We start from the raw sequence: 10363 nt of genomic DNA, 5'->3' as shown, positions 1-10363 counted from the left end.
CACACACACACACACACACACACACACACACACACACACACACACACACACACCCTTCCATAGCTCTGGTCATAAAAATAATAGTTTTCTCCATTACAAATATTAAATTCTATTATAATATTACTTTGCTTTTAAAAGCTACACGTTTCCTCATTCATCATACTGGCAGGACCTTTGCAGTCACCTCCCTCTAAGATGAGAACCCTAGGTTGATTGCTCCGGGTCCTGATTCCAGTGTTGCTGATGAGGTCTTAGTAATCTATAATTATGGCCAAAATGACAGCAGAAACTATATTTTGTCCTCACGCATCTGTCCCTCAGCCAGAATGTGTGTCCTCTCACTTTGTATCTGAGCTACACCTAACCCTGCTGGGCCTGCTGGGGAGCAATATTTGCAGGGGGTCAAAGGGCCACATTTTTATGCTTAATGAAAATGTAGTTGGCAAAGCCAGTGGACACAGAGTGTCAGGGATGGACAGGACCTCAGAAATACTAACACAGAGGAGACAACTGGTCTCTGAGAAGGGAACTGAATCAGCATGGCTGAGGGTTAAAGGTTGTTAATGAATAGTTGACTTTATTGAGGAAATATGAGAAAACCCAGGTTTCTTTTTAGGGTCCCATGTCCTAAAGAATTTGGATTTGTAGAGAAATAGAATGTGATTAATTTTCCCATTAGTGAAAGATAAATACAAACAGGAGACAAAGAAAAGTTATAGGATGAGACTAATTGCTAAGCTTGGAAGCATTTGTGTGTGTGTGTGTGTGTGTGTGTGTGTGTGTGTGTGTGTGTGTGTTATGAGGGTACAAGGTGGCTTAACCAGCATTTGTCCCTGGTGATGCCAATTCCAGACATGAGACACTTGTGGCTTCAGGTTGGCCCAGCACTTTCCTAGCTCTAATTTGGAAGACAGTGGAGAAAAAGAGATGGGTTCAGTGCTTTTGTTGAAGGCTCTAGAACCAGGTAGTCAGTCTGTTCCACTGCTCCAAATTTTCCTTCCTCTTCCGAGGGTGACCCTTCTCTCCACAGTCAGGAAGGCCCACTTGGGCTGGGCTGGGAGGGTTCAATCAGCAGTTTACTTTGTGCACTCTGCTGTCTGACCTTAGGTGGAAACAGCAGTTTAAATGTTAGATTTTAGCTCTAACACCCGAACTTAAAACTCCCTGGAAAATTCTCCATTTAAGCGAAGATTATTATTGTGGATGATGCAGTCTGAGAAGTTTTGTTAAGTTGTTAATTATTAAACAAAATCAATGATTTTTAGTTTAATTTGGCCTCTTTTATTTGGAAAAGCTGAAGGTCATTCCTTCAAAAACAAAAAGCAGGAAATTCCAGTGTGCCTTTGATGACCCTCTTAGAAATCGGCAGTTGACAAAAACCCTCTGTGGTGGTGGTGGAAAACTAAATGCAGTGTCCAACTTGGGGGCTCCTTTCCTTGGTGGTTCTTGGTCACGAGGGTCAGCAAGGCTGGGAGAGTCCTAAATCAGTGTATCTACGGCCATAAAGTCTATCACAGCTTCACCTTCATTGCCAGCCCAAAAGGAGACACTGTGTAACTCCAGTAAGTTATAGGAGCCAGAGCTAGCAGTAGGCAGATGATGAAAGATGACCACATGAAAAAAAAAACAAAACAGCGAACGTCACAGAGATCAAGGGAAGCAAGGAGTCCTCAAAAAAGCACTCACAATGTGTACAGTGTAGCTGAGTCTTCTCGCTCAGTCCATGGATGATCCTTTTCTGGGGCAAGTTTCCTGACCATGGTTTCTTTTGAAGACAGGGAGTGGACTCACAGCTGGGAGGGGACATACTGAGGACACTGTAGACAAACACAGCAAGCAGTAGAGAGGAGAAGAAGGTGTGACTATAAGTAGATTCTGGCACAGTACAACCCACCCTGGCCGCCCTTCCAGGAAATAGCCAAACTTGGAAAGTCCCTGTGACCTTTCATTTGTAGACAAACTGGTTTGGTTGTTTGAACTGTGATTCTGCCAAACCACCGTTTTCGGGTATATCCCATGTTCTGTGGTGGCCTTATTAAGGAGCTATTATATAGGATGTAACAATGGGAACCAGCAACAATGTGGGCCATTCTCATGTTCTAAGGTTAAGTACATCATTAATGATAATAATACCCAAAGAAATGACTGCTACCTTTACTGAACACTTACTATTGGCAGGCATCATATTTAACTATAACAATCCTGAGAGGTAGGAATTATAATACCCATTTTATTTCTTCCCCATTAAGTTTATTGGTACATTTAAAGCAAACAACACAGTTGCATTTATCACTGGGATCTTGTACCTTTACAAGGTACTTGTGTTTTCCCCATATCCCTGTCCCCCCTTCAGTATCCATTTTATAAATAAGGAAAATAAGGCTTTAAAATTTTGAGTAATTTATAAGACACACGTGTAAATACTGAATAGTTTCTCTGGTATGAAAAACCAAAAGTGTAAATAAGATCCAAATTGTATAACTGACAATGTGAAATAGAGAGAAAAGGGCTAAAGGTGTGGGGGAAGTAGGAAGGGTAGGGGGAAGGAAATAAGGGAAAAGAAAAAATATGAGAAAAGGAAAAATGAAAATAAAGTGTTTGTAAATGGGGAGGGGAGGAGAGGGTGAAGGGAGGGCAAGGACAGGGGAAAAAAATGAGAACCGAGACCTGTCATGTGAAGGTACCAGATCCTGATGATAAATGTAACTGTACTGTATACCTAAAATGTACCAATAAACTCAATGAGAAAAAGGAGTCTGAGTAACTTGTGCAAGGTAACCAGCTGGTAAGAGTCAAGATTCAGTCCAGGTAACCTGGACTTTAAACCCCATGTCTCAGTGCAGCCGTATATGTGGGAGCATTGTAAGAATGTGCCTCACAGGTTCTCCAGCTGCTGGGAATGGAACTGACCATGGACCCAGTGCCACACTCCAGATCTCTCATGGCATTTGACCAGGCTGTGCTTTTCAGGGGCTGCTTCCACAGTAACTGAGCATGTCAGGAATTCCCGGAAAACTTGAGACTCTCCAATGGCCAATGCTAGTTTGAAGATTCCCTAACAGATCCACAGAACTTTCTTTGGACTGCTCTGTGGTCCAGGATGCTTACACCTAACCATTTTTCCTCTTCTTCTTTCGCAGCTCAGTCTCAAGGTTCTCTTCCAAGTTTCCGTTCCAGGTACTTTGCCTAGTAACATTTTTGTATGTTTATCTCAATATAGCCTTTGTTTCTCAGAAGATTTGGCCTAACACGGTGCCGTGCAGAATTTTCAGGGCAGCTTGGTTCATTTATGAGGTCAGACAGTTTCTGGTTTCTCTCCAGATCCTGCACTAAAAGCCTCCAGGCAGGAGGCCTTGCAGTGGACCTCCCTGTGGTGATGGTGTTGTTTTCCCTGCTGATAATTTAGTTGGTTAGTCTTATCTCATTTATTGATTCATCCATTCATGCAAGAACCATTTATTGATTTCTCAGTATACTCTAGGCTCTGGGGATCCAAAGATGAATGAATGTCAGAGAATCCACTCTCAGGGAAATCACGGCCTAGTGGAGAACAATTTGGCCACAGATAAACAACACTAATTGCTTTAATTTTGCCAAGCACTTTTCAATTTTCAAAGGGCTTCTGCCTGTTTATCATTTAATCCCAATAAGCCTGTGCAGCACGCCAGGCTTGTATAAATATTCTCATTTTAAAAGAGGGGAAACTGAAGCTTAGGAAAGTCATAATTGCCCGGTAAATGACAGAGATAGGACTTCATCTAGTTTTCTCTGGTTTAGGTGAATGTGCTTTTCCAAAATCTCTCCGCAGCTATGTTTATGTTCCTAGGAAATACCATCTTTTAATAGCTCAGGTTTTATTGTCAGAGCAGTCAGCACCTCCTGGACTAAAGGAGTTAGTTTTGACCCATAATTATTGAAGCAGTTTGGAGTGTCATCTTGTTTTGTGTTTCCTGAAGTCCTTCCCCAAGGATCGTCATGCCCCACTTGATCTTGACCATGCCACAAAGCCAGCATAGCATTTTCCAGGGAGGAATGAGAGATAGAAAGTCCCCTCTCTGAAAATAGAAAGTGAAACCGACCGGCGGCTTTCCTGGTTTCAGCTGGTCAGGATGCCTAAAGTCTCCAGAGCTGGGGAAAGTAAGCACAACGGAGCCTTTCCTGGAAGTTTGATGATTGAATCATAGAGGCACAAAAGAAACAAAATTTTCTCAGTTTCCTAGGCTTGGTTTTCTTATTCAGGCTTGCCTTTGGCCTCTCAGTTCTTGGGTGAAAATAAACTGCATTTACATGACCTGCCCCAAACAAAGCCCATTTAACTGTTGTTACACCAGCAAATCCAAATGTCAGTGTGTCTGTTTAGATTAGAATTGATTCCTGAACCAAGAAACCAAGAAAAGCCTGTTAAAAGAGCAGTTATTAATGGCCTCATTACAAGCCTGTGTTGTGCCATTTAGACCAAATTTGCATAGGGAGAGGAAGCACATTTATAAGCGTCGGAAACAGATGAAGAAAGAGGAAGCCTTTCACGGGGGCTGTGGTACCTTCTGCTTTGTTAGCAACACTGGGGTTTCCTGAACCACAAAAATAGGGGTCTGCAGGCCTCCTGACCGGGCACCCTGATGGGAGAGCTTGTTCTTGGGGCTGGCCGTGGGCACAGTGCTTCTTTACGATCTTGAGAGCTTTGGTCAAGGAAGCTTTTCTGTGCTCCTCTGGCTGCCTGAGGTTGATTAGAACAGTCCCAGAGACACCAGTCTGGGACAGAGATTGGCTTTTGTGGAACCCATTTGCCCTTAGTAGTGAAGCCAATTGTTCCTTAACCTGTCCAGGATTATAACCTAGAGATAGGTTAAGGGGACTTCAGTCTGGCTAGGACGCAGCCCTTCCCAGCATGCCCATTTCCCCACTTTGGGGCACTTTTTGGAGAACAGCAGCCCCTTCTACTGTTGTGCTGAGCAGGCCTGGAGCCAGGAGCACTGTCTTCTAAATACGGTCTGGTCTGATGGTTAAACCAGAGCTAATGGCCCAGGGCCAGTCAGTCCACGTACTCCTGCTTCCATTGTTCCATCTGCTCAGTGGAAAGGGTCACCTCTGTCAAAAGTATTTGGGGGCGCTGAATGGAACAAACAAGAACACGTTAGGTTTGAGACGGTCAGTAGTGAGACCTCCAAATAACCCTCAGCTTTTGGATGAAGGGGAACAACTCAACTCTGCTACTCAGAAAAGCTTCTAGCAGGTTGAACTTGGAGAAAGAAGATCCTTTCCCCAAGCCCCACTAAAAAGGACCAGGAGGTCACAGGCAGATTTTATTCTCTGTGGACAAGGGTGAGCGCTTGCTCCGTTGGTTGTCATGGCAGCCTCCACTGTGGTGCTATTTTTGTTCAAGCTGAAGAGCAGGTAGAGTAGGTTGGGGAGGGGAAGGGAAGAGCAGTCATCCTTTGCTTTTAAAAAAAAACCTAACACTTTGAATAGCTTATTTAGAGCAACTAGATGGGGACTGGATAAAGGTCATAAAGGACTGAGGTCTCCTCTCCTGCTGTTCTGCTTCCTTTATTCTTGGGCTTTACCTACGTGGAGGAGGGTTGGGTGAATTACCTGGTGAATGCAGAGAAAGCAGTTCCTTGTCTGTGTGAGCTACAAAAGTTTTGGGTTGATGTACAGTACATTTTTGACCCAGAACCTTCTGCCTAGTGCTTCAAACCGATGTATTGTGAAACCAGTCAACTTGAGGAATCTGCACCTGGCACAGAACATCTGGATGACAAGGCAGGTTGGATGTGACAGGTGAGTCTGCTCAAGTTCCAAAAAAGTCAGCAGCACAGCTGGCCTCAGGAAGCCAGTGTGGGATTGTGGTAGGAGTTGCTTCAGTCTCTCTCCTTCTACTCCTTTTGTCTTGTTTCCAGGGAAGAGTGGCTACCATGAGTTCACTCAAAGACTGAATTGGGAATGAGTCCTTAGGACTCTGCCTTATATTTCTGACACCATGAGGATGATGGGGATGATAAAGATGGTGAGGACAAGGATCGATACGACTGTAATTAGCTCAATCTAATGTCACTAAATAATCCTCACCTCTCTTCCCTGACTTTTTTTTTTTTTCCTCTCAGTACTGGGCTCTGAAACTGGGGGCCTTGACACTGAGCTACATCCCCACCTGTTTTTTTATTTTTATTTTTATTTTTTGCTTTTTTGAGACAGGGTCTCACTATGTACTTGTGACTGACCTGGAACTCACTATGTAGTCCAGGCTGGTCTCGAACTCCCAGTGATCCTCCTGCCTCAGCCTCCCGAGTGCTGGGATCACAGAGCTGCACCACTACACCTGGCCTTCTCAGCTCTTTTTTATTTTTAATTTTGAGACAGGCTCTCCCTGAGTCATTAAATTGTCTAGCTTGGGGTTGAACTTGCAAACCTCCTGCATCAGCCTCCCGGAGTTCTGGGATTACTCTTTTCCCTTACCTTAATCCTAGTAAGCTGTTTGGTGGGTGAGAACCACTGACAGACCATTGATCCTCTTAACATTGGTCTGATGGCTGTGCCTGACTTTGGGGCTCCCTGTTGGCATAGAGCACTGGATGTGGTTATTTTTCTCTTGGAAGCTTTGTAAGTAAAAGGAGTTGGTTGAATGGGAAATGTAGTACCCATTAACCAAAGTGGGTGAATAAGAGTGAGGACAGATCTGTGGGTGATGACTAAAATGAAAAAGCAGTCTTCATGTTTGCCAGGAAGCCAGGGGGAGGAGGGGCTGCTGAAACTCAAGATTTGAGTCCCACCATTGTGAGACATTCGTCTCCCGCCCTGTGAACGCAGTTATTTGCAGTAGAGCAAAGTCTAATTCATTTGGGTCCATACATTTAGAATTTGGGGCTAGGCTTGAGGTCTCTTTGTCTTTCTGAAGATGCCACAATAGCCAGGACACTGAATTTTTGTCACTAGTGAATGTAAACAAGAAGAATGTAGTGTAAGCAGGAGAAGGGTTTAGCTTTTAATTAAGAATGGTTTTCCCTCGCTCGCTTCGGCAGCACATATACTAAAAAAGAGAATGGTTTTCCCAACATTTTGCAAACCATGCTTCTGTTATGTTTTCAGGTATCAGTTTATTGTAGCCTCTTGTTCCTGAAAGCAAGTAGAGCAGGATGTTGGCTTGTAACACTGTTCGCTACCAGTTGGGCAGAGCTTACTCAGGGTGTGATAGGGTGGTCAGCCACTCCTCTTCTCAGTTCTAACCAGACTTTACAAAACACTTGAGATGTTCTCCTTGAGTGTTCTAGGACTAGTTTTTAAAACAAGCAAAGAAAATTATATAACGTTTAGAAACAAAAAACTGCATTTTCAACTTATATTTTACAGAGTTTCCTTTTCTCTTGAGTATCTTTTTGTCCACAGGTCTTCAAACCGCTTTGCTTTGCTTTTAGTTCCTCTCAGGGACCCCAGCTCCCTTCCCCTCCCACAATAGCCCCTAGGTAGCACGTTGCTTCCCGTAGCCCCAAGGCATCACTGCCTTTAACCATCTGCCGGGAAAGCCCTTCCAGCTCTCCTGTGTGGTCTCCCCTATGTTAGCAAGGTCAAGCATTTTCTTAGTCTTAACATTTCTTGGGTGGCCTGAGATAGGCTTTGAATATTTATTGGTTGATTGTTGATGAATGTTTGATGGGGGAATACAAAGATGAGTTATGAATTATTTTATTAATTTAAATGGAAAATATCCTGCCCTTTCTCTAAAGGGTATGCTCCGAACTCGTGTACTCTTTGGCTTAAGGTAACCAAACATCTCTTCTTTCTCCACTGAAGTTTTTCTCATCTTATTCTAGCATCTGCTATATTTTTTTAAGTGCCAGTACTTTTCTGAGCACTTAGGAACATTAGTCCACCTTATTTGGTCATACTTATAGTCTCACGGTACAGGTTAGCGCTGGACGATGAGGTATCCCAGCTTTCTCTCAGTTTTCATGTAGAGCCTCCCTTCCCAATTCAGTTGAGCTCTATCAAGGCCAAGACTGTGGAGGCCTCACTCTTGGATTCTCCTGTGAGGGCCAGGTAGGTGCTGGGACATGTTGTGCATGTCCAGTGGGCACTTGCTGTATGATAAAGAAACTTCACAGAAAACTCAGGTTTCAGAACGTTTCATTCAGGGCTTTGAGAAATAGCTGTTTCATGGTTTTGTCATCCTGACTGAGGTAGGATGGATGAGCATCACACAGCTGAGAAATTTCATCCTGAGTTGAATAGCCCCAAAGTTCCTCCAGGCCGTGGGCAACTTTTTATTTTTCTGCCACAGATTAAATGTGGGTCCCAGACCCAGGATGCGAATGCAGAGGGAATGTAGCCCTTTCTTTTGTGATCCCTGATACTGAGGTTGCTGGTTACTTATTTCTGCTGTCTTCTAAGAGCTCTTTGAGTCCTTGTCACTGCGTTTATCAGCCACACTGGAAGTCTTGACGCAAATTGCCGAGCCCCTACTGCTTTCCTCAGCACAGAGGTGCTCGATCCCCTGCCCAGCCCAGTGACCAATTCTCTTTCATTCCTGTTTCTTCCCTGTTGGTGGAAAGCTTCTAATTCTCACTTGAAAGTCATCTCCTTAGTTTCCTTCTTTGTTCACTTTCTTTTTCCTCGTGAACCATAACTAAAAGAAATGTTTATGCTACAGGCCTTCTTCCTGCCTTTTCCATCTTCAGTTTACCTGATTTAAAATTTTTAAAATAAATTTAATCTAACAAAACGGCAGCAGTGTAGCACGATGAAGTTTTCCCCAATCTTCAGTCATTTGTGAACCACCAGCATGGTTTGGGGCTTATGTTTATACCATAGTCATATTATTACTTAATGTTTTATTTTATTTTAATTTATTTTTTCCCATTAAGTTTATTGGTACATACAATACAGTTATACTCAGCATTGGGATCTTGTGCCTTAACATAATGTAGCTTGCTCCTCATTTTTTCTCCATTCCTCTGCCCTCCCTTCACCCCTCCACCCTTCCTTATTTACAGAGACTTTGTTTCCATGTTTCACCTTTTCTCGTACTTTTTCTTTTCCCTTCTTTCCTTTCCCTTTCCACTTCCCCTTCTCCCAGTATTTAATGCTTGTTGAAGGTATTCTGAATGCTGTTGTGTTATTATGATTTTTGATCATCCCCTTTGAGTGAGCACACAACTTTGGGAGGGATGCAGTGGAGTGCTGAGGAAGCCTCGCCAGCCAGATCGGCAGAATCAACCCTGGCAAATCAGTGAAGTGACGGATGTTTCAGCCAGATCGCCCTCACATCCAGTCATATTATTTTAAAAACCAGCTTCACTGAAATAACATTCCTGTACTATGTAATGCAGAGTATAATGCACCCATATAAAGTGTACAGCTTCGTGGGTTTTGTATACTATGTTGTTGTTGGGTTTTTTTTTTTGGGGTACGGGGGATTGAACTCGGGTCCTTGTGCTTGTGATGCAGGCAGCAGAATCACTGAGCTAAATCCCCGGCCCACCATGCTGTTAATTTTAAAACATTCTTGTAGAATATATCTAACAGCATGTGTCATTTAGCTCACTTTTAAATATAAAATTTAATAGCATTAATTACATTCACAATATTATATAACCATCAGTGCTCTCTACTTTCCTAATTTTTCTTGCTGTGCTAGAAATATTTTCTTTAAGTCAATTAGTGTTTATAATATAGGTGAATTTATTTTAGAAGAAAATTTTCTTTTAAAAGAAATATGGAAAGCCAGTATCTGTTGATGTAGGTAGAAGGTAATAATAAAAATGTAGATCATAAAACCAGTAACATTGTACAGTATTAAGTTCTCCGAGATCTGGATGCTTACAGAGGCCAGTGGGTGTGAGGCTTATTATTCTTACTGTACTGCACTGAGGGCTAAGCATGTCCAGAGTTGTATAGGCACCCTCTGACCGGGCGAAGTCTTTATTCTTGATGTATTTGGAACTGAAATAACTGAAAAGGGACTACTGTTTTACTTAGATCAGTGTCATTGAAGTGTCATGGAGCATTTGTTGTGTATTTTGGAACCATCCTTAGACTGCCACGCATAGTGTGCTACCAGTGTGCGTAGGGCTCATGCTGTAAGCAATGCAGTAGATGGAGAAAAGCATGGGGGTGGAGGTAAAATTTCCATGGAGCATGCACTGTGTGTCTTGGAAAACATTGAAGTTTCATCTGTGAAATGGGCAGAATCATACCAATCTCCTAGTTGTGATTTTTTAAAGAGTGGAACCATCTATGTTATGTTTTGCTCAGTACCTGGAATACTATAAATACTTGGCAAATGGCACTTGTGGTTTGTTTGTTTGTTTGTTTGGCTTTTTGAGAGAGTCTCACTAGGTAGTTGAGGCTGTCCTTGAACTCACTATAT

The 10363-nt window shown here is 42.9% G+C and overlaps 1 protein-coding gene across 4 annotated transcripts in view; it reads left to right on the top strand.

Moving 5' to 3' along the window:
- Pik3ap1 (phosphoinositide-3-kinase adaptor protein 1) overlaps positions 1-10363 on the top strand; it is a 119269-nt gene that overhangs the window by 38933 nt on the left and 69973 nt on the right. The window contains exon 1 of one of the 4 annotated variants that reach the window (XM_010618121.2): positions 5694-5781. The exons of the other annotated variants lie outside the window; for them this stretch is intronic. The gene's annotated coding sequence lies outside the window, so the exon portion shown is untranslated. Of the gene's footprint in view, positions 1-5693; positions 5782-10363 lie in introns of those variants that run through there. 4 annotated transcript variants of the gene reach the window in all.

This window comes from Fukomys damarensis, unplaced genomic scaffold (assembly GCF_012274545.1).
Source record: "Fukomys damarensis isolate Sample0158 unplaced genomic scaffold, DMR_v1.0_HiC HiC_scaffold_8, whole genome shotgun sequence".
Lineage (NCBI taxonomy): Eukaryota > Metazoa > Chordata > Mammalia > Rodentia > Bathyergidae > Fukomys > Fukomys damarensis.
Note: the sequence above shows the minus strand (reverse complement) of the source record. Positions and strands in the feature narration are given on the sequence as shown.